The 21,266-nt window shown below is 41.7% G+C and overlaps 1 protein-coding gene across 4 annotated transcripts in view; it reads left to right on the forward strand.

Annotated features, from left to right (window-relative positions):
• Nucleotides 1–8,475: 8,475 nt before the first annotated feature.
• The window catches only part of LOC138975709 (balbiani ring protein 3-like), an 88,720-nt gene continuing 75,929 nt past the window's right edge, over nucleotides 8,476–21,266 (forward strand). For 3 of the 4 annotated variants that reach the window (XM_070348461.1, XM_070348464.1, XM_070348463.1), the window contains exon 1: nucleotides 15,060–15,216. The gene's annotated coding sequence lies outside the window, so the exon portion shown is untranslated. Of the gene's footprint in view, nucleotides 9,158–15,059; nucleotides 15,217–21,266 lie in introns of those variants that run through there. The other variant, XM_070348462.1, reaches the window with a different exon arrangement.

Raw genomic sequence — 21,266 nt, forward strand, 5'->3', positions numbered from 1 at the left:
TCTGAAGCAAAAGTATTTCCGCTGACCTTTACGTCACAATTGACAACAACAAAAGGTTTCCAATCTGTATCAAGCTTTTCTACGAAGAAGAAATAGATTATGTGAAATAATTTCAAAGCACTCAATGTTGTTCATCGCCAGATATGTACAGAAGAAACAACAACACTGGCAACATGGCTAAGAATGCTTCGCCAAAACATGTGTATCAAATAGCCACAAGAAGTACAAACTTCCATTTTGAGTTTGGAGTAATAACATCTCACTAAACTCTGAACATATTGTAATCAGAACTCAGAAAGTTCAATTATTTCAAGTAATAATTCTGCAAATATTAGGCATGGAGGCAATCATACATGAGGGCCCCAAAGGGTTTAAAATCGTGATCGTGATTGGCGTTTTTTGACCTTTCTGTGACCGTGATTGCCGAAATTTCCATTTCTGTGATCGTGATGGGACTTTGCCCGTGATCCGTGATGACAAAAAAATCAAGTCTCGTGATCGTGATCGTCATTTGTTTTCGTGATCGTGATGGGCATTATTGCAAAGCATTTTATTTTCAACGTACATTTTTCACAGCTGTATCACTCTATGATCCTCTTTTCGTCAAGGAGCCAATCCCGATTGAAGGGGAAGCAACAACACATTCAGAAATATGATTTTGACAGCGATTGCTTCCCTTTAAGAGAACCAATCACACACAAAAAGAGATCCAATCAGAAGGCAAATTGCAAAAGTCTGCCAAATTTCATCCAATGGAAGGGCTTCGTGCAAAAGTTTTGAGTGCATTCTGTCAAATTCGAATTCGAAGATCAAAAATGGCGTGCAGCGGTACTGTCATCGAACTTTTGTTAAATTTTGTGGATTCAAGCCAGACCAAAGCAGGCGGCGAGAATGCCTTCCTTGGTGGAAAGGTCAGGCTTCGGGTAGGTCTTTCCGAAGACGAAATATCAAGGTATGTTGATCTATGTTGCTGTATGACTGTTCTGAATGTAGGCCGCAAAGATCTTGAAATTTGTTCAAGATCTTTGAGTTTGAGTGAGATCATTGACATTGTCGACATTGCCACGTCCGGCTGTCACTCGCTCAGTGTGACCGTCCTCGACTGGTTCGAGATCGAGTCTGCGTGTAGCCAAAACTGAAACTAGAAATGTGTTTTTCATCCCAGCAACGTGGACACGCTTGGCATAGATTCTAATTGTCACTTCTTTGCATTAAGCTTGGATTTATTTTAGCGCCTGTAAACTTTAATATCAATTAAATTCAGAAACAATGGCGGGGAGACGTGCCAGTTTGGCCGGGTAACTTGATCCTCATGTCAAAGACGATCAAAGTCATGTTCGTTGGGGATTTTGTCAGACATCCTACTTTTCCGGTAATTGCCGGAAATCCGATAAAGCCGTTTCCAAAATCCGGTAAAGTCAAATTTATTCCGGTGAAGTTGAACAATTTCCGCAAAAACGATCCATGTGAATATCGCGCAATGCGACCGGGCGCCGGTCTCAATGAAGCCAGCGCACAGTAGTGTTGTTTTCACCAGTTTGGAGGTGTGTTGAATGGTGGTGGGGGGAGGCTAAAATGGGATTTTTAACAAGATCACAACACTATTACAGCCCTGAAAATGATGCCCAGATTGCACAGATATTAACCGCTTTTTGAAAAAAAATCCGGGGGGGCATGCCCCCGGACCCCCCTAGTTGGCTCGCCTGCATTGCAGGCTCAGGCTTGTGGCTTCGCCACTGGCACTGCGCGCTTCTTTCAGGTAAAACTATTTTTGGCCTGTAGCATTCCTTTTCAAGGCCATGAAACCAGGCGATGTACCTCAAATTGTATGGCAAAGTTGAAAATAAAGAACCCATAACACATACATGTACTTTAATTTCAACCCACCCAATAGTTTTTGAGAAAATGGGTTTACAGGCTTTAGCTCTGAAAATGTGAAATTGTGCAAGTATATATTCATGTGTGTGAGTGAGGGTGTGGAAGTTGAATGTGAATGAGTGTAGAGAGAGAGAGAGAGAGAGAGAGAGAGAGAGAGAGAGAGAGAGAGAGAGAGAGAGAGAGAGAGAGAGAGAAAGAGAGTGACAGAGACAGAGAGGGAGGGACGGAGAGAGAGCGAGAAAACAATGAAAAAAGCCATTTCCGGCGCTCGATCGCCGACATGTTCAGCTTTGATGGTAATTTACGGACACATATGAACCGCCCTATGACATTTTTGTCAGACCCCGCGTAGAGCCTCAGTCCCGCTTATGACCGGTTATCCCCCGTGAAGAGTTCAGCTCACAATGTGAGATCTCGTCAAGCTTTGACACGGGAGTAAGACCATCGCGCCACTTGGATACATACCAAAACTCACAGCCCGGGTGCTCTCTGTGCGGAACGGGGATTTTGTTGATACATTATTTGTTTAACACTACGCTTGCTAACTTGCTATTTATGTCCCTACCAGTACTAGCGACTATTTGGGACATGACGTGATTATATGCACTTTTTACATTTAGTCAAGTTTTGACTAAATGTTTTAACATAGAGGGGGGAATCAAGACGAGGGTCGTGGTGTATGTGTGTGTGTCTGTCTGTCTGTCTGTGTGTGTGTGTGTAGAGCGATTCAGACTAAACTACTGGACCGATCTTTATGAAATTTGACATGAGAGTTCCTGGGTATGCTATCCTCAGACTGTTTTTCATTTTTTTGATAAATGTCTTTGATGACGTCATATCCGGCTTTTTGTGAAAGTTGAGGCGGCACTGTCACGCTCTCATTTTTCAACCAAATTGGTTGAAAGTTTGGTCAAGTAATCTCCGACGAAGCCCGGACTTCGGTATTGCATTTCAGCTTGGTGGCTTAAAAATTAATTAATGACTTTGGTCATTAAAAATCTGAAAATTGTAAAAAAAATATTTTTTTATAAAACGATCCAAATTTACGTTCAGCTTATTCTCCATCATTTTCTCATTCCAAAAACATATAAATATGTTATATTTGGATTAAAAACAAGCTCTGAAAATTAAAAATATAAAAATTATGATCAAAATTAAATTTTTGAAATCAATTTAAAAACACTTTCATCTTATTTCTTGTCGGTTCCTGATTCCAAAAACATATAGATATGATATGTTTGGATTGAAAACACGCTCAAAAAGTTAAAACGAAGAGAGGTACAGAAAAGCGTGCTATCCTTCTCAGCGCAACTACTACCCCGCTCTTCTTGTCAATTTGACTGCCTTTGCCATGAGCGGTGGACTGACGATGCTACGAGTATACGGTCTTGCTGCGTTGCATTGCGTTCAGTTTCATTCTGTGAGTTCGACAGCTACTTGACTAAATGTTGTATTTTCGCCTTACGCGACTTGTTATATTTAGTCAAGTTTTGACTAAATATTTTAACATCGAGGGGGAATCGAAACGAGGGTCGTGGTGTATGTGCGTGTGTCTGTCTGTCTGTCTGTCTGTCTGTCTGTGTGTGTAGAGCGATTCAGACTAAACTACTGGACCGATCTTTATGAAATTTGACATGAGAGTTCCTGGGTATGAAATCCCCATACGTTTTTTTCATTTTTTTGATAAATGTCTTTGATGACGTCATATCCGGGTTTTCGTGAAAGTTGAGGCGGAACTGTCACGCCCTCATTTTTCAACCAAATTGGTTGAAATGTTAGTCAAGTAATCTTCGACGAAGCCCGGACTTCGGTATTGCATTTCAGTGTGGTGGCTTAAAAATTAATTAATGACTTTGGTCATTAAAAATCTGAAAATTGTAAAAAAAAATAAAAATTTATAAAACGATCCAAATTTACGTTTATCTTATTCTCCATCATTTGCTGATTCCAAAAACATATAAATATGTTATATTTGGATTAAAATCAAGCTCTGAAAATTAAATATATAAAAATTATTATCAAAATTTTTGTTTCGAAATCAATTTAAAAACACTTTCATCTTATTCCTTGTCGGTTCCTGATTCCAAAAACATATAGATATGATATGTTTGGATTAAAAACACGCTCAGAAAGTTAAAACGAAGAGAGGTACAGAAAAGCGTGCTATCCTTCTCAGCGCAACGAATACCCCGCTCTTCTTGTCAATTCCACGGGCACTGCCTTTGCCACGGGCGGTGGAGTGACGATGCTACGAGTATATATACGGTCTTGCTGCGTTGCGTTGCGTTCAGTTTCATTCTGTGAGTTCGACAGCTAGCCTACTTGACTAAATATTGTATTTTCGCCTTACGCGACTTGTTTTTCCTTTCTTTTTGAACGGTCGCTCGAGGCTTTTTACATTTAGTCAAGTTTTGACTAAATGTTTTAACATAGAGGGGGAATCGAGACGAGGGTCGTGGTGTATGTGTGTGTGTGTGTGTGTGTCTGTCTGTCTGTGCGTGTGTGTGTGTGTGTGTGTGTGTGTGTGTGTGTGTGTGTGTGTGTGTGTGTGTGTGTGTGTGTGTGTGTGTGTGTAGAGCGATTCAGACTAAACTACTGGACCGATCTTTATGAAATTTGACATGAGAGTTCCTGGGTATGATATCCCCGGACGTTTTTTTCTTTTTTTTGATAAATGTCTTTGATGACGTCATATCCGGCTTTTTGTAAAAGTTGAGGCGGCACTGTCACACCCTCATTTTTCAATCAAATTGATTGAAAGTTTGGCCAAGCAATCTTCGACGAAGGCCGGACTTCGGTATTGCATTTCAACTTGGTGGCTTAAAACTTAATTTATGACTTTGGTCATTAAAAATCTGAAAATTGTAAAAAAAAAAAATTTTATAAAACGACCCAAATTTACGTTCATCTTATTCTTCATCATTTTCTGATTCCAAAAACATATAAATATGATATGTTTGGATTAAAAACACGCTCAGAAAGTTAAAAGGAAGAGAGGTACAGTAAAGCGTGCTATGAAGCACAGCCCAACCGCTACCGCGCCAAACAGGCTCGTCCCTTTCACTGCCTTTTGCACTAGCGGCGGACTACGTTCAATTTCATTATGTGTTCCACAGCTTGACTAAATGTAGTAATTTCGCCTTACGCGACTTTTTTTTCCTTTCTTTTTGAACGGTCGCTCGAGGCTTTTTTATAATCCTTTCATCAAACAAATTCTGACTGCGCAGGAAGCCGCCAGGATGCTGATTCTCTGTACGTATCCAAGAGGATACATATATCTCTGTATTGTATGATGAATTGAATTCGATGATTTAATGTGTATTGGGTTTAAAAGTCCTGATGTAGTATTATAATACAGTATGCCTGTTGTTAGTTGTTTAATTTGTTGCCCCACAGTCTATGTTACATCTTCGTTCTGTTTTGAATCTGTACGCTTTTATGTGAGTTCTGTTTTATTGTCAGACTTTTTATGTGTAACTGTGTGTATATTACTTATCTGACGTGGTTTTTTTTTCATATTTTTAAAAACAATTTTTCTAGATTATCTTATAAGTTATATAACTATATAGCTATTCTGATGAACACGTGGGGGAATTCGGGGGCTGTGATTGGATGGTCTCTTCCGATCATCAAAGCATAATGCGGCGGAAGTCGGCCATTTTACTCAATATCCAAAAGCATATTGAGAAAAATGGCCGACGCATGATTCCGGTTTACCCATCTGTACCACGGCGATGTTTCTATCGACAACAGCATACACTGACAACTTAAAAAGCTGTTTCAACAACTGTGTTGTGAAGTCGAATGCACTTGGAGTCAGTTTTTCTTCCAAAGTCAGAAAGCGTGTAGCGGTGTGCATGTCTGCGCGAACATGATGCGCGTAAGAAGTTTGTCTGCTATCAAAACCTGAGATCAACGCATCGACGCAAAAACTGTCATTTTGTAAGTTTGGAACAACAAATCAAGGTCATAACAGCTATATAATCGCTATTGTGTTTTCAGCGTAGCAATAGGGTCCGATATTTAGACTCGAACAAGTATAATGCGACTCGTCTTCGACTCGTCGGCATTATACTTGTCTCGTCTAAATATCGGACCCTATTGCTACGCTGAAAACACAATAGCTGTTAATAAGTGGTCGTTGTCTCTGAGTTGTTTTTAATGCTTGCATGTTATTTCTCACGAGAAAGCTTTTTATATGTAAAATGTTAAATTTTAATGTCTAATGTAAAGCGCCATGAGACTGCCATTTGGCGGTGAACAGCGCTATAAAAGAATGTTTTATTATCATTATTATTATTATTATCTCGTGCAAAATCCTAGCCAGATCTGCGATGGCGATTCGAATTGTCTTCACAAGAAGGACTGCGTCCGTTTAAAGTCAGCATACAGGCAAGGAAAGAAAGCGGAGAGTTTGGTGATGGAAAAGAAAGCACAAGGAATATAAATTCAGTGATCCAGTGTTGACTCAACCAGTACAAGGTCCCATGCAATTTCCACACAGGTAAACACTCCGCCCTTCTCAATTCCTTTGCGTGGTAACTTTTTCCACTCCCATCTCACTTTCTTTCTGTGTCGACTAAACCTTCCTTTCTCCATTTCCTAACACCTTTTTTTTCAGGGTTTTCTGGGCAGCTCTTTCTGTCTTATTATGTCGCATCGCTGTGACGAGAGATGACCTGAATTTTAGGGTGTTTGAAATCAAACCTGCAAAAACGTCGGCGTTGCGATAATTCTGACGTCAGGTGCGGAAGTTAAAAAAAACAAGAAATTCCTCCGAGGTAGGAAAAACACCCCCGTCAAAGGGAAATAACCTTCTCAGTTGGTGGCAGTGACTGAGTGAGAATGGTTATTTCCCTTTGACCATAAAGATGTCCCTCTATAAGTCCTTGTATAATTTTAATCCACCAATAACTCCCTAACCGTGTGTTTGACTGGTCCCAATTTTTGTAAGGACCGTCTCAGGAATGTATAGAACCTGTTCACCAAGTTTGGTGACGATCGGTCCGTTCATTCTTGAGATCTATATGCGAACACAAACAAACAAACAAACAAACAAACACATCGACCGAAACCTATACACACCCCTATACCGGGGGTGTAACAACCCAGGAACTTGGTTGATAGCTTTGCTGTTTTTATTTGTTCGTTTGTTTGGTTTGTTGTTTGTTGTTGGCGTTTTGTGTTTTTTTGCTTTGTTTCGATTGCGTTGTTAGTGTGTTGTTGTTGTTGTTGTTGGGTGGGTTTTTTTTGGTTTTTTTTTTTTTGGGGGGGGGGGGCGTACTTGCAACCTGTGAATTTGAGTCTCAGCCTGAGCAATGGAACTAGTTCAGTTGAAAGTACACACTTTTCGCCATAAGTTCGACTGCAGTTCGAGACTTGCGCTAGAATAAATGTAGGATTAGGTTCCCGCCTGTATTTCAAAGCCAATCCACCTCTCGACGCTGTAACTGTGCCTAGTGCAGTGTGTGGCGATGAGACTGAACGAGTTGTGTCAACGCCGTTGTCAATGCCGCGCCGACACTTGTCATACCTGTGCTGAACCCAGCTTCTTTTTTATTCTCCGACTCCCCCCCCTCTCTCTCTCTCTCTCTCTCTCTCTCTCTCTCTGTCTCTCTCTCTGTCTCTCTCTCTGTCTCTCTCTCTCTCTCTCTCTCTCTCCTTGTCTCTCTCTTTCATATTTCTCATACGTGTGCTGAACCCATCTCTCTCTCTCTCTCTCTCTCTCTCTCTCTCTCTCTCTCTCTCTCTCTCTCTCTCTCTCTCTCTCTCTCTCTCTCCTGACACTGTCGCCCGTCTTTCTCTCATCTTTGCAAACAAGACATGCACAAGCCGTTTTCGCTCCGTGTCAACATCATACACTTTCGTACCCCTGTCGCGCTAAGACCTCCCCTCTGTGGCAAGAACCAGGGCTGTCTTCGTTCCCGTCTTGCTGCCTTCTCCGTCTGCTCTCCCTGGCAACGCTTCTGGTCGTGTTCTCCGTCTGCTGGATGTGTCTGTGTAGAATCAAAACTGAAGACTAGATACTAATTAAGGTGGATGGGTTCAAGCAACAAATGTGCGGAACTGAGACAGAAAATGAGCTTTTTGTGACATACAACGGCTTAAACGGTGAGAGAGAGAGAGAAAAAGAACCTGAACAAACATTTAAGCCGTCAGCTGTAGCAATAACAACGACGAGGACACTAACAACAACGACAACCACCCCGCACCACCACACGGCCACGAGAACAACAGCGACATCAACCATGACGGGAGAGTGCTTTTGTCTTCATACTATTCAACATTAATTTTCTGTGAAGAAAATAGATACCGCGCTGCTGTCATTCCGTTGCAACCTCGCAACAGTGCAAATTCGAAAATAAGCTACACTTTCCTTGGATTACCTCATCCACGACCAGAACGGTGCTCCAATCAGAAGTTGTGAAGGTAAAATCAACCGAACCATAAATTAGGCAGTTTCTGAACATCGTCACATTGTAAATTGAAAATTATAAATCACCCTAGCATCTCGACAGTGTCACTTTTGAGCATTGTAGTTTCTTGAGATCGATCTGAATAACTACAAGGAATCCATTAAATTGTAAATCAAGTTATTGATCCATTTGCATATCCAACAGGATTATTCATCCAGCTATCCAGCCTTCATCCCATCACACGTCCACCCGACATCTATCCGGATTTGTGATTATCAGCAGAGCTTCATCAACTGTTCAAGCAAATACGTATTCAATATCTACCCGTGCGAACGGCCACCCGACATCACATGTCCACTCGACATCTACCCGGATTTGTGATTATCAGCAGAGTTCATTCAACTCTTCATTCACATATCCAAATTGGACTATATTCAACATCTACCCCAGCAAACGACCATCCGATATCTACCCGGATTTGTGGTTATTAGCAGAATTCCATCAACTATTCAATCACAAATCCAACTTAACTTTTCATCTACCCCAGAAAACTGCCACCCGACATCACACATCCGCCCGACATCTAACCAGATTTGTGATTATCAGTTCCATATCGACTATTAATTCACCTGTCCAACTGGACTATATTCTACATCTACCCCAGAAAACGGCCACCCGACATATTACGTCTACCCGACATTTACCCAGATTTGTGATTATCAGCAGACTTCCATAAACTAATCATCCACATATCCAACTGGACTGTATTCCACATCTACCCCAGCAAACGGACACACGACATCATCCACCCGGATCTGCAATAATTTGCAGTCGAGACAGTGAGAAGGTGTCAGAAAGAAGAGGTAAGCCCTTTGTAGTTGTGTCAGTGTCGTGTTGTTGACCCCCGCTGTGCCTTCTCCCCAAAACCATCCCAGAAAAAGACCCACCCGTAAGTCTAAAACGGGTAGGGTTAATATTTGTTGCAAGCAAAGGCATTTAGCTTTGGTTTGTGTAGAATCGTGTTGCTGCGATTAACTCAGCTGTTCGAAAACTGTGGAGTATTTCTCTGTCACCAGTGACCATGTCTGTTTGCACAGGGAAAAGAGATTACGAGAACTGCTTTTGACCTGAGCACGTGTTGGGTGTTTGTGGGTTTTTTTTCCTCGTGTTTTTTGTTGTTGCTGATTTAATTTGAATTTAAATTGAGTCCGAAGTCAACTTCGCGAAGACTTCACAAAGTTAGGGGGTGTTGACCAAAAATTCAGTGCCAAACTTCGTGCAACCAGTTTCGTGAAATTTACTTTGCGAAGACATCACAAAGTTGGGGGTGTTGACCCAAAATTCAGTGCCAAACTTCGTGCAACCAGTTTCGTGAAATTGACTTAGCGAAGACATCACAAAGTTGGGGGTGTTGACCCAAAATTCAGTGCCAAACTTCGTGCAACCAGTTTCGTGAAATTGACTTAGCGAAGACTTCACAAAGTTAGGGGGTGTTGACCAAAAATTCAGTGCCAAACTTCGTGCAACCAGTTTCGTGAAATTTACTTTGCGAAGTCGACATTGCACAATTAATAATTATGAGGCTTTAAAGAATTAATACATCAAGAACTTCCCCTGCTGCACAGAACGCACCTTGGTCGTTCATTCTTGGAACGTATCCAAGCAAAAGAATGACCTTATCCCATCTTTAAAAAAAACTTTAAAAAAACTGACCAGTTCTGAAATGGTGAGCCCAAGCGTTTAAATGGGAAGGGTATGTGCATTTAACTCAGCTGGTCCAAAATTCCAGCATATTTTTCGCACACCGGTGTGACGATGACAGCTTGGCCCCGTGGTCATAATATTACCCCCTCGATATATACTCGAGACTGAAATGTTGTTTCCTGGTAAAAATAATGAAGTGAAATTATTTAAGGACGAACAGCATGTCAGTTGTTTTGCATGTGAAAAAAATTGGTGGTTAAATTTAATAGATTTTACCCAAACAATCGATTTCTTCGAAAACGTGTACCGAGTGGTTACGTCCCTTGAGTGAGAGGGGAAACATTTTAGGATAATCAAATTTCTAAGTTAAATACAAAAAATTGGTTGGACAAATTTGGCCCCATGAATGTAAGGTACCCAAGGTCGTTCATCAGTACTATCGAAGGGTGTTTTTTTGTTCAGTGTGGAGTTTATACAAGATCAACGAGGCCGAGAATCGTAATATGACCACGGGGCCAAGATGTCATCGTCACACCGGTGACCATTAGAGTTGGCTGTCTAAGTCAACTTGCACAGAGAGGAGATGAAGAGAACTGCGTCTGAACTGTGCTCGTGTCGTTGTGATAGACTTTTGCTATTTCCTGTTTCAACAAAACAAGCAAGATTAGTTAATGCATCATGTAATATATTTTTCGTAACAAGACGTTCCCAAGTACATCGACCCAATGGTATTCAGGTTGGAAAAACAAATAAACCTAAATAATTATGAGACAAATATAAACAAAATAAAAAAATATGTTAGTATATTTTTGATCCGATCTCTTGCAAGGAGAAGATCAGAGTCGAAAGGCTTTTTAAGTTTCTTTCATTAGCTTCATTCGTATCAACAGTATTGGGTAGATCTTCTTCTTCTTCTTGTGCGTTCGTGGGCTAAAACTCCCACGTACACTCGTGTTTTTGCACGAGTGGAATGTCACGTGTATGACCGTTTTTACCCCGCCATTAAGGCAGAGTCATACACCGCTTTCGGAGGAAGCATGCTGGGTTTCTTCGTGTTTTTATAACCCACCGAACTCTGACATGGATTACAGGATCTTTTCCGTGCGCATTTGGTCTTGTGGTTGCGTGTACACACAAAGCCACTCCGTGTGTACAAGCCACTCGCAGGTCTGCACATAAGTTGACCTGGGAGATCAGAAAAATATCCACACTTTTAACCCACCAGGCGGCCGCGGCCGGGATTCGAACCCTCGACCTTCTGATTAAGAGGCCGATGTTTTACCACCCCGCCACTGCGCCCGTCGTTAGGTTGATCAACTTGTGAATGTCTTGCTTTGTTAAAAAGTAAACGTTCAAATAACTAACCTTTTTTGTTTTTTTATTCTGAATTTTGGAACGTTGGAAATCTGTCTGTTCTTTGATTTCTATGTTCTTTCTTCCAGGCCTTCTCACGGCGAAAGTAAAAACAGAGACACGTTTGTAGGTAGTAGCAATGACAATAAACTAAACAAACCTCTGAAAGTGTTACAACATACAATATGTTCCTGTCCATTCAAAGGAACATTGAAGCAGAAATAACCCGAACTTTTCTTATCATGAACAATCAAACATAACAAAAGTCAGCAATCTTAAATCATTTTCCACACATTTCCACCAAAATTACTTTCAGCTTGTACATGTGGAATTCTCACTAAGACATGGAAACAGCCCACTGGGGACTAGATAATGGATAATAGTATCAGCGTCAGTTTAAGCCACAGGGTCAGGGCGGGGATGTAGCTCAGTCGGTAGCGCGCTGGATTTGTATCCAGTTGGCCGCTGTCAGCGTGAGTTCGTCCCCACGTTCGGCGAGAGATTTATTATTTCTCAGAGTCAACTTTGTGTGCAGACTCTCCTCGGTGTCCGAACACCCCCGTGTGTACACGCAAGCACAAGACCAAATGCGCACGAAAAAGATCTTGTAATCCATGTCAGAGTTCGGTGGGTTATAGAAACACGAAAATACCCAGCATGCTTCCTCCGAAAGCGGCGTATGGCTGCCTAAATGGCGGGGTAAAAACTGTCATACACGTAAAAGCCGTGGGAGTTTCAGCCCATGAACGAACAAACAAACAAACAAAAGTTTAAGCCACAGTACTTGCCGTGAAAACAGTCCTGCTCAACATCTGAGATGTGGCCAGACTTTTACATGGGATAAGACCATCCCTCCACTTGGGCACATACCAAAGATGAACAGCCACAAATCAAGAGCCAAGTTGCTTCCAGTGCGGAGGGAGAATCATTGTTGATGAATTCATTTCTAAAAAAAAGATATCGGTGCCATTGTGCGAAATTCAGTCATCACAAAATGACAACACTGCACAAGAAGAAGTCAAGATGTTGAATCTAGGTATGTGACGGGCGCAGTGGCGGGGTGGTCAGACGTCGGCCTCCTAATCGGGAGGTCGTGAGTTCGAATCCCGGTCGCTGCCGCCTGGTGGGTTAAGAGTGGAGATTTTCCCGATCTCCCAGGTCAGCTTATGTGCAGACCTGCCTAGTGACTTAACCCCCTTCGTGTGTACACGCAAGCACAAGACCAAGTGCGCACAGAAAAGATCCTGTTATCTCTGAGTTCGGTGGGTTAAAGAAACACGAAAATACCCAGCATGCCTCCCCTAAAATCGGCGTATGCTGCCTGAACGGCGGGGTAAAAACGGTATAAAAATCCACTCGTGCTAAAAACATGAGTGAACGTGGGAGTCTAAGCCCATGAACAAAGAAGCAGAAGAAGAATGTTGGAATGTAATCAAGTGCAGGGATGATCTGATCCCGTGTACTAGCCTGGCCCGTTCTGAGACAGTGAGAAGATCTCTTTTCATCGCAAGGATCGTGCCTTTAATCAGGACAATTAGAGTGTCATGGACAAGAGAATACAATGTTATTTCCTCTTTTTTTCCCCTTGGTAAACGAAATGCAGTAAAGAGTATACGCTCTACGCTTGTTTCGTTACCTTATTATCATATGGCTAAAGCATCCGCTGTTGTGGAATATAAGGATTAAAAAAATGTCAAATGAAATACATTCAAAGCCAAAGTGCATTGCTGTTTACAAGTTTCGAGCGACAATATCGATCACACACACACACACACACACACACACACACACACACACACACACACACACACACACACACACACAAAAGTATAATTTAATACTGAGGTCACTTTGTTCCTGTCCAGAACACTTAACGTGTAAAACCGTACCAAGCATAAGTAAATGTCGTTGTAATTCAAACATTAAAACTCGCTGCAAACCATGGTCAAGGTATTTGCAGAGGCGTTGCAAACAAGAACAAAGCGAAATCAAGGCATGTTTGCAGCACGTAAGTGATCTTTTCTGACCTATTCACTAGCTGCCAAATCTCTGAGTTAACATCGAAACAGCCTCCGCATCATGTCTGACTTTTGCTGTCCAACTAAACGACACAGTTTTCGACCAGGCTTTTCAAAGTACACCTGCGTCGGCTCCTTATCCCTTCAAGCTGTGAGGAAAAGAGCAGAGGTGTGTTCGAAGGAACCAGCGAAAAAAGTGAACTTCAAGACAACGTACTTCTCGTGAAAACTATTCGAATCACTATCCTAGATCCTGCCCGGATTTTACATAGGATAGAGGCAGTCCTTAATTGAAGCTGAAGTCGCGAAGTCTTTACTGAAAATTCAGTGCCAACGCTTCGTGCAGCCAGCTTCGTGAAATGGACTTCTCGAAGTCGACTTCACCCCGAATTGACTTGAGGAACGTCCCTCCACTTGGCTACGTACCCAAAATGGACATCCTTATTGTGGTTCCCGTTCATTAGATATAGTTTCATAAAAATCACTAACGTCCGTTAAGGAATTAATTATTTTAATAAAATCTCACTCTGCACAAACAGCATCCTGGCTGTTGACTGTTCGTATGTGTCTAAGTGGAGGGATGGTTTTATCCCTTGTACAAGCCTCCACAGATCTCAGATGGAGAGTCGAATGTTAACACAGGAAGGACCGTGTCTTTAACAGCAGGACTTCGTTCGAACTTTGGAACCATGCATCGTACAAAGTGACCCTAACCTCTTGACAGGCCTGAGATGGTGAGTCGAATTTTCACGCGGGAGGTAGTGTGTCTTTACCAGCAGGGAATAGTTCGAAGGAACACACGAACAAAGTGACCCTAACCTCTTGTGTTAATTCTCTTCTGCTGGTGCCTTTGTAAACCCCAATCCGAACACACTGATCCTTGACCACGATGGCTTGGAACACCCGCGAGGAGTAAGGTATGAATGTAACCGGGGTGGGGAAGGTTGCTGACCCGACGTGTTGTGTCATTCGCCACCCGAACGAAAGCAGCAGGCTAGTCAGAGTCTACCCGCCTTGTCACCCGAGTGTGTGGTTTGGAGGGCTGCCGTCAGACCGTCTTGCGGCCAGGGCTCTGCTGTTGGAGATGTTTGGATTACGTCTTGGCTGAGGTGACGCTGATTCCACCCCTCTTCTTTTTTCCGCGCTTTCTCCTCCTTCTCGTCTCGATGCTCTTCTCGCTTCAGGCAGGGTAGTGGCGGAGATGTTTGGATTACGTTTTGGCTGAGGTGACGCGTATCTCCATCCCTCTTCCCCTTATTCCTCTTTGTTTTTCTCCGCTTTCTCCTCCTTCTCGTCTCGACACTCTTCTCGCTACTGCCAGGGTACTGGTTTGGATGTTTGGATTACATCTCGGCTGAGGCGAAGTTGACCCCCCACCCGTCTTCTCCTTTCTCGTCCTCTCCCTCCTTCCCCGCTGCAAGTGCTGCAGCTTCCATCCTCTCGCCAGCTACCCACGCCTTCGGTCAACCAGCGCTGTCACTGACTTCATCCACCCGCGTAAACCCCCCTTTCAATTCAGCCTCCCATCTACCCGTTTAAAACCACATTGCCCACCCACCCTCTTCCAACCATCTCCTCCTATTCTCGCCTCCCGCCCCCCCCCCCCCCCCTTTTTTACCCGTTTCCCAGCATCCCATACCGTTACTGGAAGGAGAATCCACCCGAAATCGAGGGCCGGCGAGGTAATAAAACCTGCAGCCTCTCTCCATTTTCTCTGATTCACGTTTGGACTGGGGGCGGTCCGATAGATCTCGTCTCATCCTATCTGTGTAGTGCTAACTTCGCTTCAGATCCTACTGCTCTGCTGAGTTTCAGATTTTTTTCGCTGCCCCCCGTTTCCTTTGCTGGTAGGTATCTATTGTTTTATGTCTGGAGTTTCTTGTCTGTATTGTGAAGATGTTTCTCTCTCTGCATGAATGACTACACATTTTTGTGTGGGCATACATGCATGAGACGATTCTCTTTTCTTGTCGTGTTTCTATACAGCTGTCAAGTGTGTCTTGGCATGGCGTGTCACACAATTTGAAGATGTTTCTGTGCGTGCAGGGGAGGGGTCTCTTATCTCGTGGATTTGGCTATATCAGTTTAGTCTGTCTTGCCAATAATAATACCACCAATACAACACAATGCGTGGGAATTAAGATATTGATCGTTGGGATCGTTGTTATTCCTGTAAGTCTGCTTGGAAACAAAGTTGCCTTACTCCACTCATGTTGGTCCTAAAACCAACTCTTTTAGCAAAGCTTTTTTAAGAGTGTCTTACCAATTAATCTGCATCTGCATTTGTCAAACATCTGGCATGTGCGTATTGTGGGGCATGTTCCTTAATTCCTTATAATGTTCTTTTACCCAGCAAGTTCAACAGTGTTTCAATAATTATGTTCAAGTACTCTTGTAGTCGTAGTTTGACTTGTCAGAAGGCGGTTTTTTTCTACAATAGAATTCCAAGCCCCTCCTACAGTTATACGCTTTGTAAGGCGCTTATGTGTACATTTGCTGTTTTTGAGATCATTATATTTAAGATTGATTGTAAGGCGCTTAGAACTATTTTAGAATTTGCGCCCTATAAATAACCTTATTATTATTATTATTATTATACATACCCCTAACGAGTGTTTTCAAGGTGGTGATAATGTACCACAAGATAATACATTAAGTAAGGATCCGTTCGTTATTGTCCGACGTAAGAGCCTGTAAGTTCTAATTTAATAGCATTCTCTCAGTCATTAGATTAGCCATAACGTGTTTGGCCTCTTTAACCAGTGAGGCAAACTTATGATACTGAGCACAGGATCTACCTGGAAACGAAGAGAAGCTGTCATCACTCGGTCATTTCTATGAGATAAGAAAGTGTCAGTATGGTTGCTCTGTCTATCTCTGTGTCTTTGTTTCTGACTATGTCTCTGTCTGTCTGTCTCCCTCTCTCTCTCTCTCTCTCTCTCTCTCTCTCTCTCTCTCTCTCTCTCTCTCTCTCTCTCTCTCTCTCTCACTCTGTCTCTCTCTACGTGTTTATTAAACGTTTTCCCTATAATAAGGCTGTAATTGGAAGTGGTTGTTCTACGCGCACAGGATAGGTAGGCCTAATCATATTTCCAAGGAAGTTTTGAGGATAATTGCGAAGTAGTTTGTTGCTGAACTGTGTCATAAAAGAGCTGATGAACTAAACTGAGAATGAACATTTGTCAAACATTGTTGTGTAAAGGATGTAGGTTGTGTTAGTGACGGTAAGTTAGTCACTTCAGGATCTAAAAGGGCGTTGATGAACTAAGAACTAAGTAATGTGGTTGCTGCCAATATCTTTCTCTTGTCTTCTTCAGAAAAGACAAATTCGATCGTAACAGGTAAAGCTCAGCCCTTTATTGTGAGAAGGATACACACTTTTGCATGACGCTATTCAAAAAGGAATATCGGCTAATATACTACACGTATTTTTGAAGTTGTAGCTCAGCTCTTCATTGTTGTGGCCGAGATCGAGAGCATAAAGTTCATCACTCGTACCGTATCTTCGGTCCCTAGAGTTCGATTGGTTTAAGCGTGTTTTATTCAATTTCTCATCCACACGTTTCAAACGTTCGATTCATCATAACGTTGACGTGGTATGCAGGTTTTCCAACCCAGCTGTCGGTGACGCCGAAATTTTACTCTCAGCTTCTAGTATTGGATGTAAAATGCGGCGTAAAAATGCCTATGATTTTCTGCCGTATTTTGCACCAAGCATCTGCTGCTAGGTGTGAAATACGTCGTACGCGTAATACAGTTCAGTTTACAAACAAGTTGTAGTAAAACAAAGTTCTGGATACCAAAAAAGGCGTAACACAGTTCTGGTAAATTAAAAAAAACTTAAAATGCCGTAACAAAGTACTGTTCACAAAAACCTGCATAACACACCACTGGGTAGGAAAAACCCTCGAACAAGGAATATTTACGCAATTCTCGCAGGAATTATCTGGCCATAAGAGGGGCGCTCACAGTGTTCTATGACGTTGTTTGCATACCAAGGTCGTCCACTCGTGGAACGTGAAGAACTCGCAGCAAACACGAAAATAAAAGTGACGAGTGTTCTCAAGTGTCACGAACTAGAAACCGACGTAAGCCAAGAGACTCCCATGCACTGAATTTCAACAATCAAAGATGATTCGTTCAATAGAGATATCAAGACCAGGTCGTTAAAGGATGACCTTGTCTTCTGTTTGAAAACCTCTTCCTGGATGAAAACGATGGTCGCGGTTCAAAACAGAGTTCGGTGTTGCTTGTATAAATAATATTTGACAAATAGGATTAAAGGTGTACCCTTAGGACTTTGCGGTGTACCCTGAAGTATTGGCTTTCAATGTGTTGCCATTAGTTTTTATACGAGCCGCTGAAGTGTTAGCTTTAATGTAAGAATCTCTTTGTGGACGTTTCTGTGTATCGCCGTTATCTGTTCGAAAGCTTTGACGATATTGGTACCGCAACTGAATCGCCTGCTCTCGACGCCGTTTTAGGCGACAGAAATAACATAAACTCATATAAATGTGTGTAAGGTATTTGAGGAATTTCTGTGTTGTGTTATGTTTTCTTATTTACCTCGCTCGTACTGACAGCTGTGCATACAAGCGTTATATGACGTAGCAATGGAATTTCAGAAAGTGGTGACAAATCCTTGTCGAATGAAATATCGAGTTATACCCGTATTTTGTGAATTTTTGCTTTACAGTCGTATTTTTCACATAGCTATTTCTGTAAATGTTTTTTTGAGTTAATTTCAACAAAAATGAAATAAGATTATTTACGTGCTGTAATTCCATTCTTTCCATAAGCTTGCCATCCCGAAGAAGGCAGTAACGTGCCGAAATATTGATTATAGATATAAACGTACCCAACCTGGTTACTGGTGTGTTTTCTTTTTATTTAAACAAAAATGAATGCATGGAACGTTTCCTAAGTGTTGACCAAACAAAACGTTTACAACCTCGATCTATTGAGCTTTGAGGGGACGAACAAGATACACATCAGAGTATTATAATAATGATGAAAAGAAAAACATTTCGCTTCGGGTTTTATTTTTGCTCCGTCAAAGATAGGGCCTAAAAAAAAAATAGGTGTGGTTACGGTAACCCGACCTACCCTATTTTTGGGGGCCGACCCTATAACTTTTTATTACATTTGTCAAAAAAATACCCCAAAAAACAAGTAAACGAGTGCAGAAAACGCAATGAAAGCGAAAGCGCCCGAGTCGCACACTTAGTATTTCCCTGTCAAGTAGGTTTAATTTGTACACATTAGAAAAAAAAGTTTTAAAAAAAAAAGTGATTGCCTACCTTTCTACCCTATTTTTTTAGGCTATGTTACCGTAACCACACCTATTATTTTTTTGGGCCTAGTAGAATGCAACCTAAACCAAGAAGAGAGTTGTGGTGTGTCTGTTTCTTTGCTCTATTGCTTTGACTCTTGCTTTTCATCAGTACAGTCCTACACATCTAAGAGATTAGGCCACACAAAAAAAGGTCTGTTTACGGTAACCCGACCGACCCTAGTTTTTAGGCCCGACCCTAATCTTTTTTTTGGATCGTCTGAAAAAAAAAAACCCGCATCTAAAATAGAGCTCTTTGCGCTCAAACAGCAGACGACAGAAGGGAGGTAAGCTCAAAGTACTGTTTATAGTTATGTTGGGCAAAAACAGGGATTGATGAGAAGAAATGAACTGTGAAACATCATAGAGAGGGGAGAAGAAAAAACAATTTAAAAAAAAAAATAAAAAATAAAAAAGCCGACCTACCGACCCTATTTTTTCACCCCATGTTACCGTAAACAGACTTTTTTTTTTTTGGCCTTACAAAGAATTTGTACGGCGAAGTGAAGAAATATTTATAAATCAGATGTTTTTAAAACCTGTGTCATGTGTGTTTCTTTCTCTTGCGTCGCCATATAACAGGGGCGGATCTGCGGGGGGGGGGGGGGGGGTGCAATGGGTGCAATTGCACACCCCCCCCCCCCCCCAGCGGGACAAAAAAAAAAGAAGAAAGAAAAAAAGAAGAAAAATGTATCACCTGAAAATAGCACTTTACACGCTCAGATTGCACCAGATTGCACAATTTTGCTTCCTTTTTAAAAATAAATTCCGGGGGGGGCATGCCCCCGGACCCCCCTAGCATGCTCGGCGCTTCGCGCCATCGGTTCGGCGCTTCGCGCCTTCGCTGATAAGATACACACACACAAAAAAAAAAGAACTTTGCACCCCCCCCTTTCAAAACCCAGATCCGCCCCTGATATAATATTGTACACATGAGGGATGAAAGACATAACAAAATAGAATCATTTTTGTGTGAAATCGAATGCTACGACAGGCAGGGCCAAGAAAATGGCTGTCAACACAAAATGCAGATATATTTTGCTAATATGCAGTACACACGGGGTCGATGCTGTTACTTTCAAAAACAAGTCTGCCACAAAAAAGTCATGGGAGCTTTAATCTTAAAGGTCAACTGCTGAATTCCTTTTTGAATACTGACAACATTCTCTCTGTTTTCAAGTGGATTTTTTTTACAGTCAAAGTGTTCGCGTTCGAATCAACGCAATGATTGGCGTCACATGTTTAGCGAACGGAAAGATGTAAACTGAACATTCGTAGTCCAGGCTAATGTATTCGCGCACATATATAAAATGAGTGTTAAAAAAAAGTATACATTTGTTAAACTGGGCTAAGTATTTTGCAAAAAGGGCCACGTAACTTGCTCAATGAAAGGAAGTACGTCGACTTAATTTATTTGGTTTAGTTTGGATTATACTTGTAAACATGAATATAAGCATACAACTACGCCATGTATGTACATTTGCTACTCTGTGTTAAGTATTTGGTAAATAGGCCTTGAAACTGCTAATGACTAGAATACGTATTGGACAGTTGCCAGCTATGATTATGGACAAGAAACAGGCATTTTCCCACGCCCAAAAGGGACAGTACATGTATATACACACGTAACTGAAAATCCATCAGAGTTTCAGCAACTTGCATAAAGCTTATGTACATGCACCGACAAGACAAAAATGTAATGTAAAATACCGCACAGCAGCGGCAAGAATGAGCGTAGGCCTACATGTTTCGTTTTATCCTCCGTGGAAATTATTCAAAAGGCATTTTTTTTAACCAACGTGACTCATTTCATCTCGTATGCTGTGCGAACATGGATAAATTTGTTACAACCGTGGGAAATACATATGAATGTAAATCGGCCTGGTCTTCTGTCTTCACAGATTCATGAAATATGACGCTCGTGCACCACTTTAAATCATATCATCTGACCCAGATGTCAAGAAATGACCATAGATCACATTACAATCGTGTGTAGCCTTTCTCGTGTGCTTGAATTTCCCTAGTAACTGCGGAAAGTCAAAATTTGCACATAATGCGCTTGAAATGTGTAAATACTTGAAGGCCAACGTTCACAAACACATTGAAGCAATGAAACAAATCGATGATATGATGCTATGACACCTTAGGCCAAAGTACAAACGGTAGTTTTGTGATGATATGTCATTTGTGAGGAATTACATGTGATTTTGTGCAGAAACTTACGTCGCGTGTCTCCCTTCGGACAGAAAAATAAGGGTGCAACCACGGTATACGGTGTGATACGTCACTGAATGCGCCCTCTATTGGGTTTATTGTGTTATGTGTTGTTTTTCATTGCGTCGAGCTGTCAAAACAAATCACGAATCCCCACACCCAATTCCTTGGACAGTACATTTGGAGTACTTCAAAGTGTTTTCATTCTGTCAGCCACTCAAAGCAGTGAAAATGTCTTCTGGATGAGGTCACCCTAATGTACATTCTCAAGGTACTATAATTATGCTGACAGAAAACTGCACAAGATGTAAAATATTTGCCTACAATCGTGAACATTATTTTTCTACCGAA

This window comes from Littorina saxatilis, linkage group LG9 (genome assembly GCF_037325665.1).
Source record: "Littorina saxatilis isolate snail1 linkage group LG9, US_GU_Lsax_2.0, whole genome shotgun sequence".
Lineage (NCBI taxonomy): Eukaryota > Metazoa > Mollusca > Gastropoda > Littorinimorpha > Littorinidae > Littorina > Littorina saxatilis.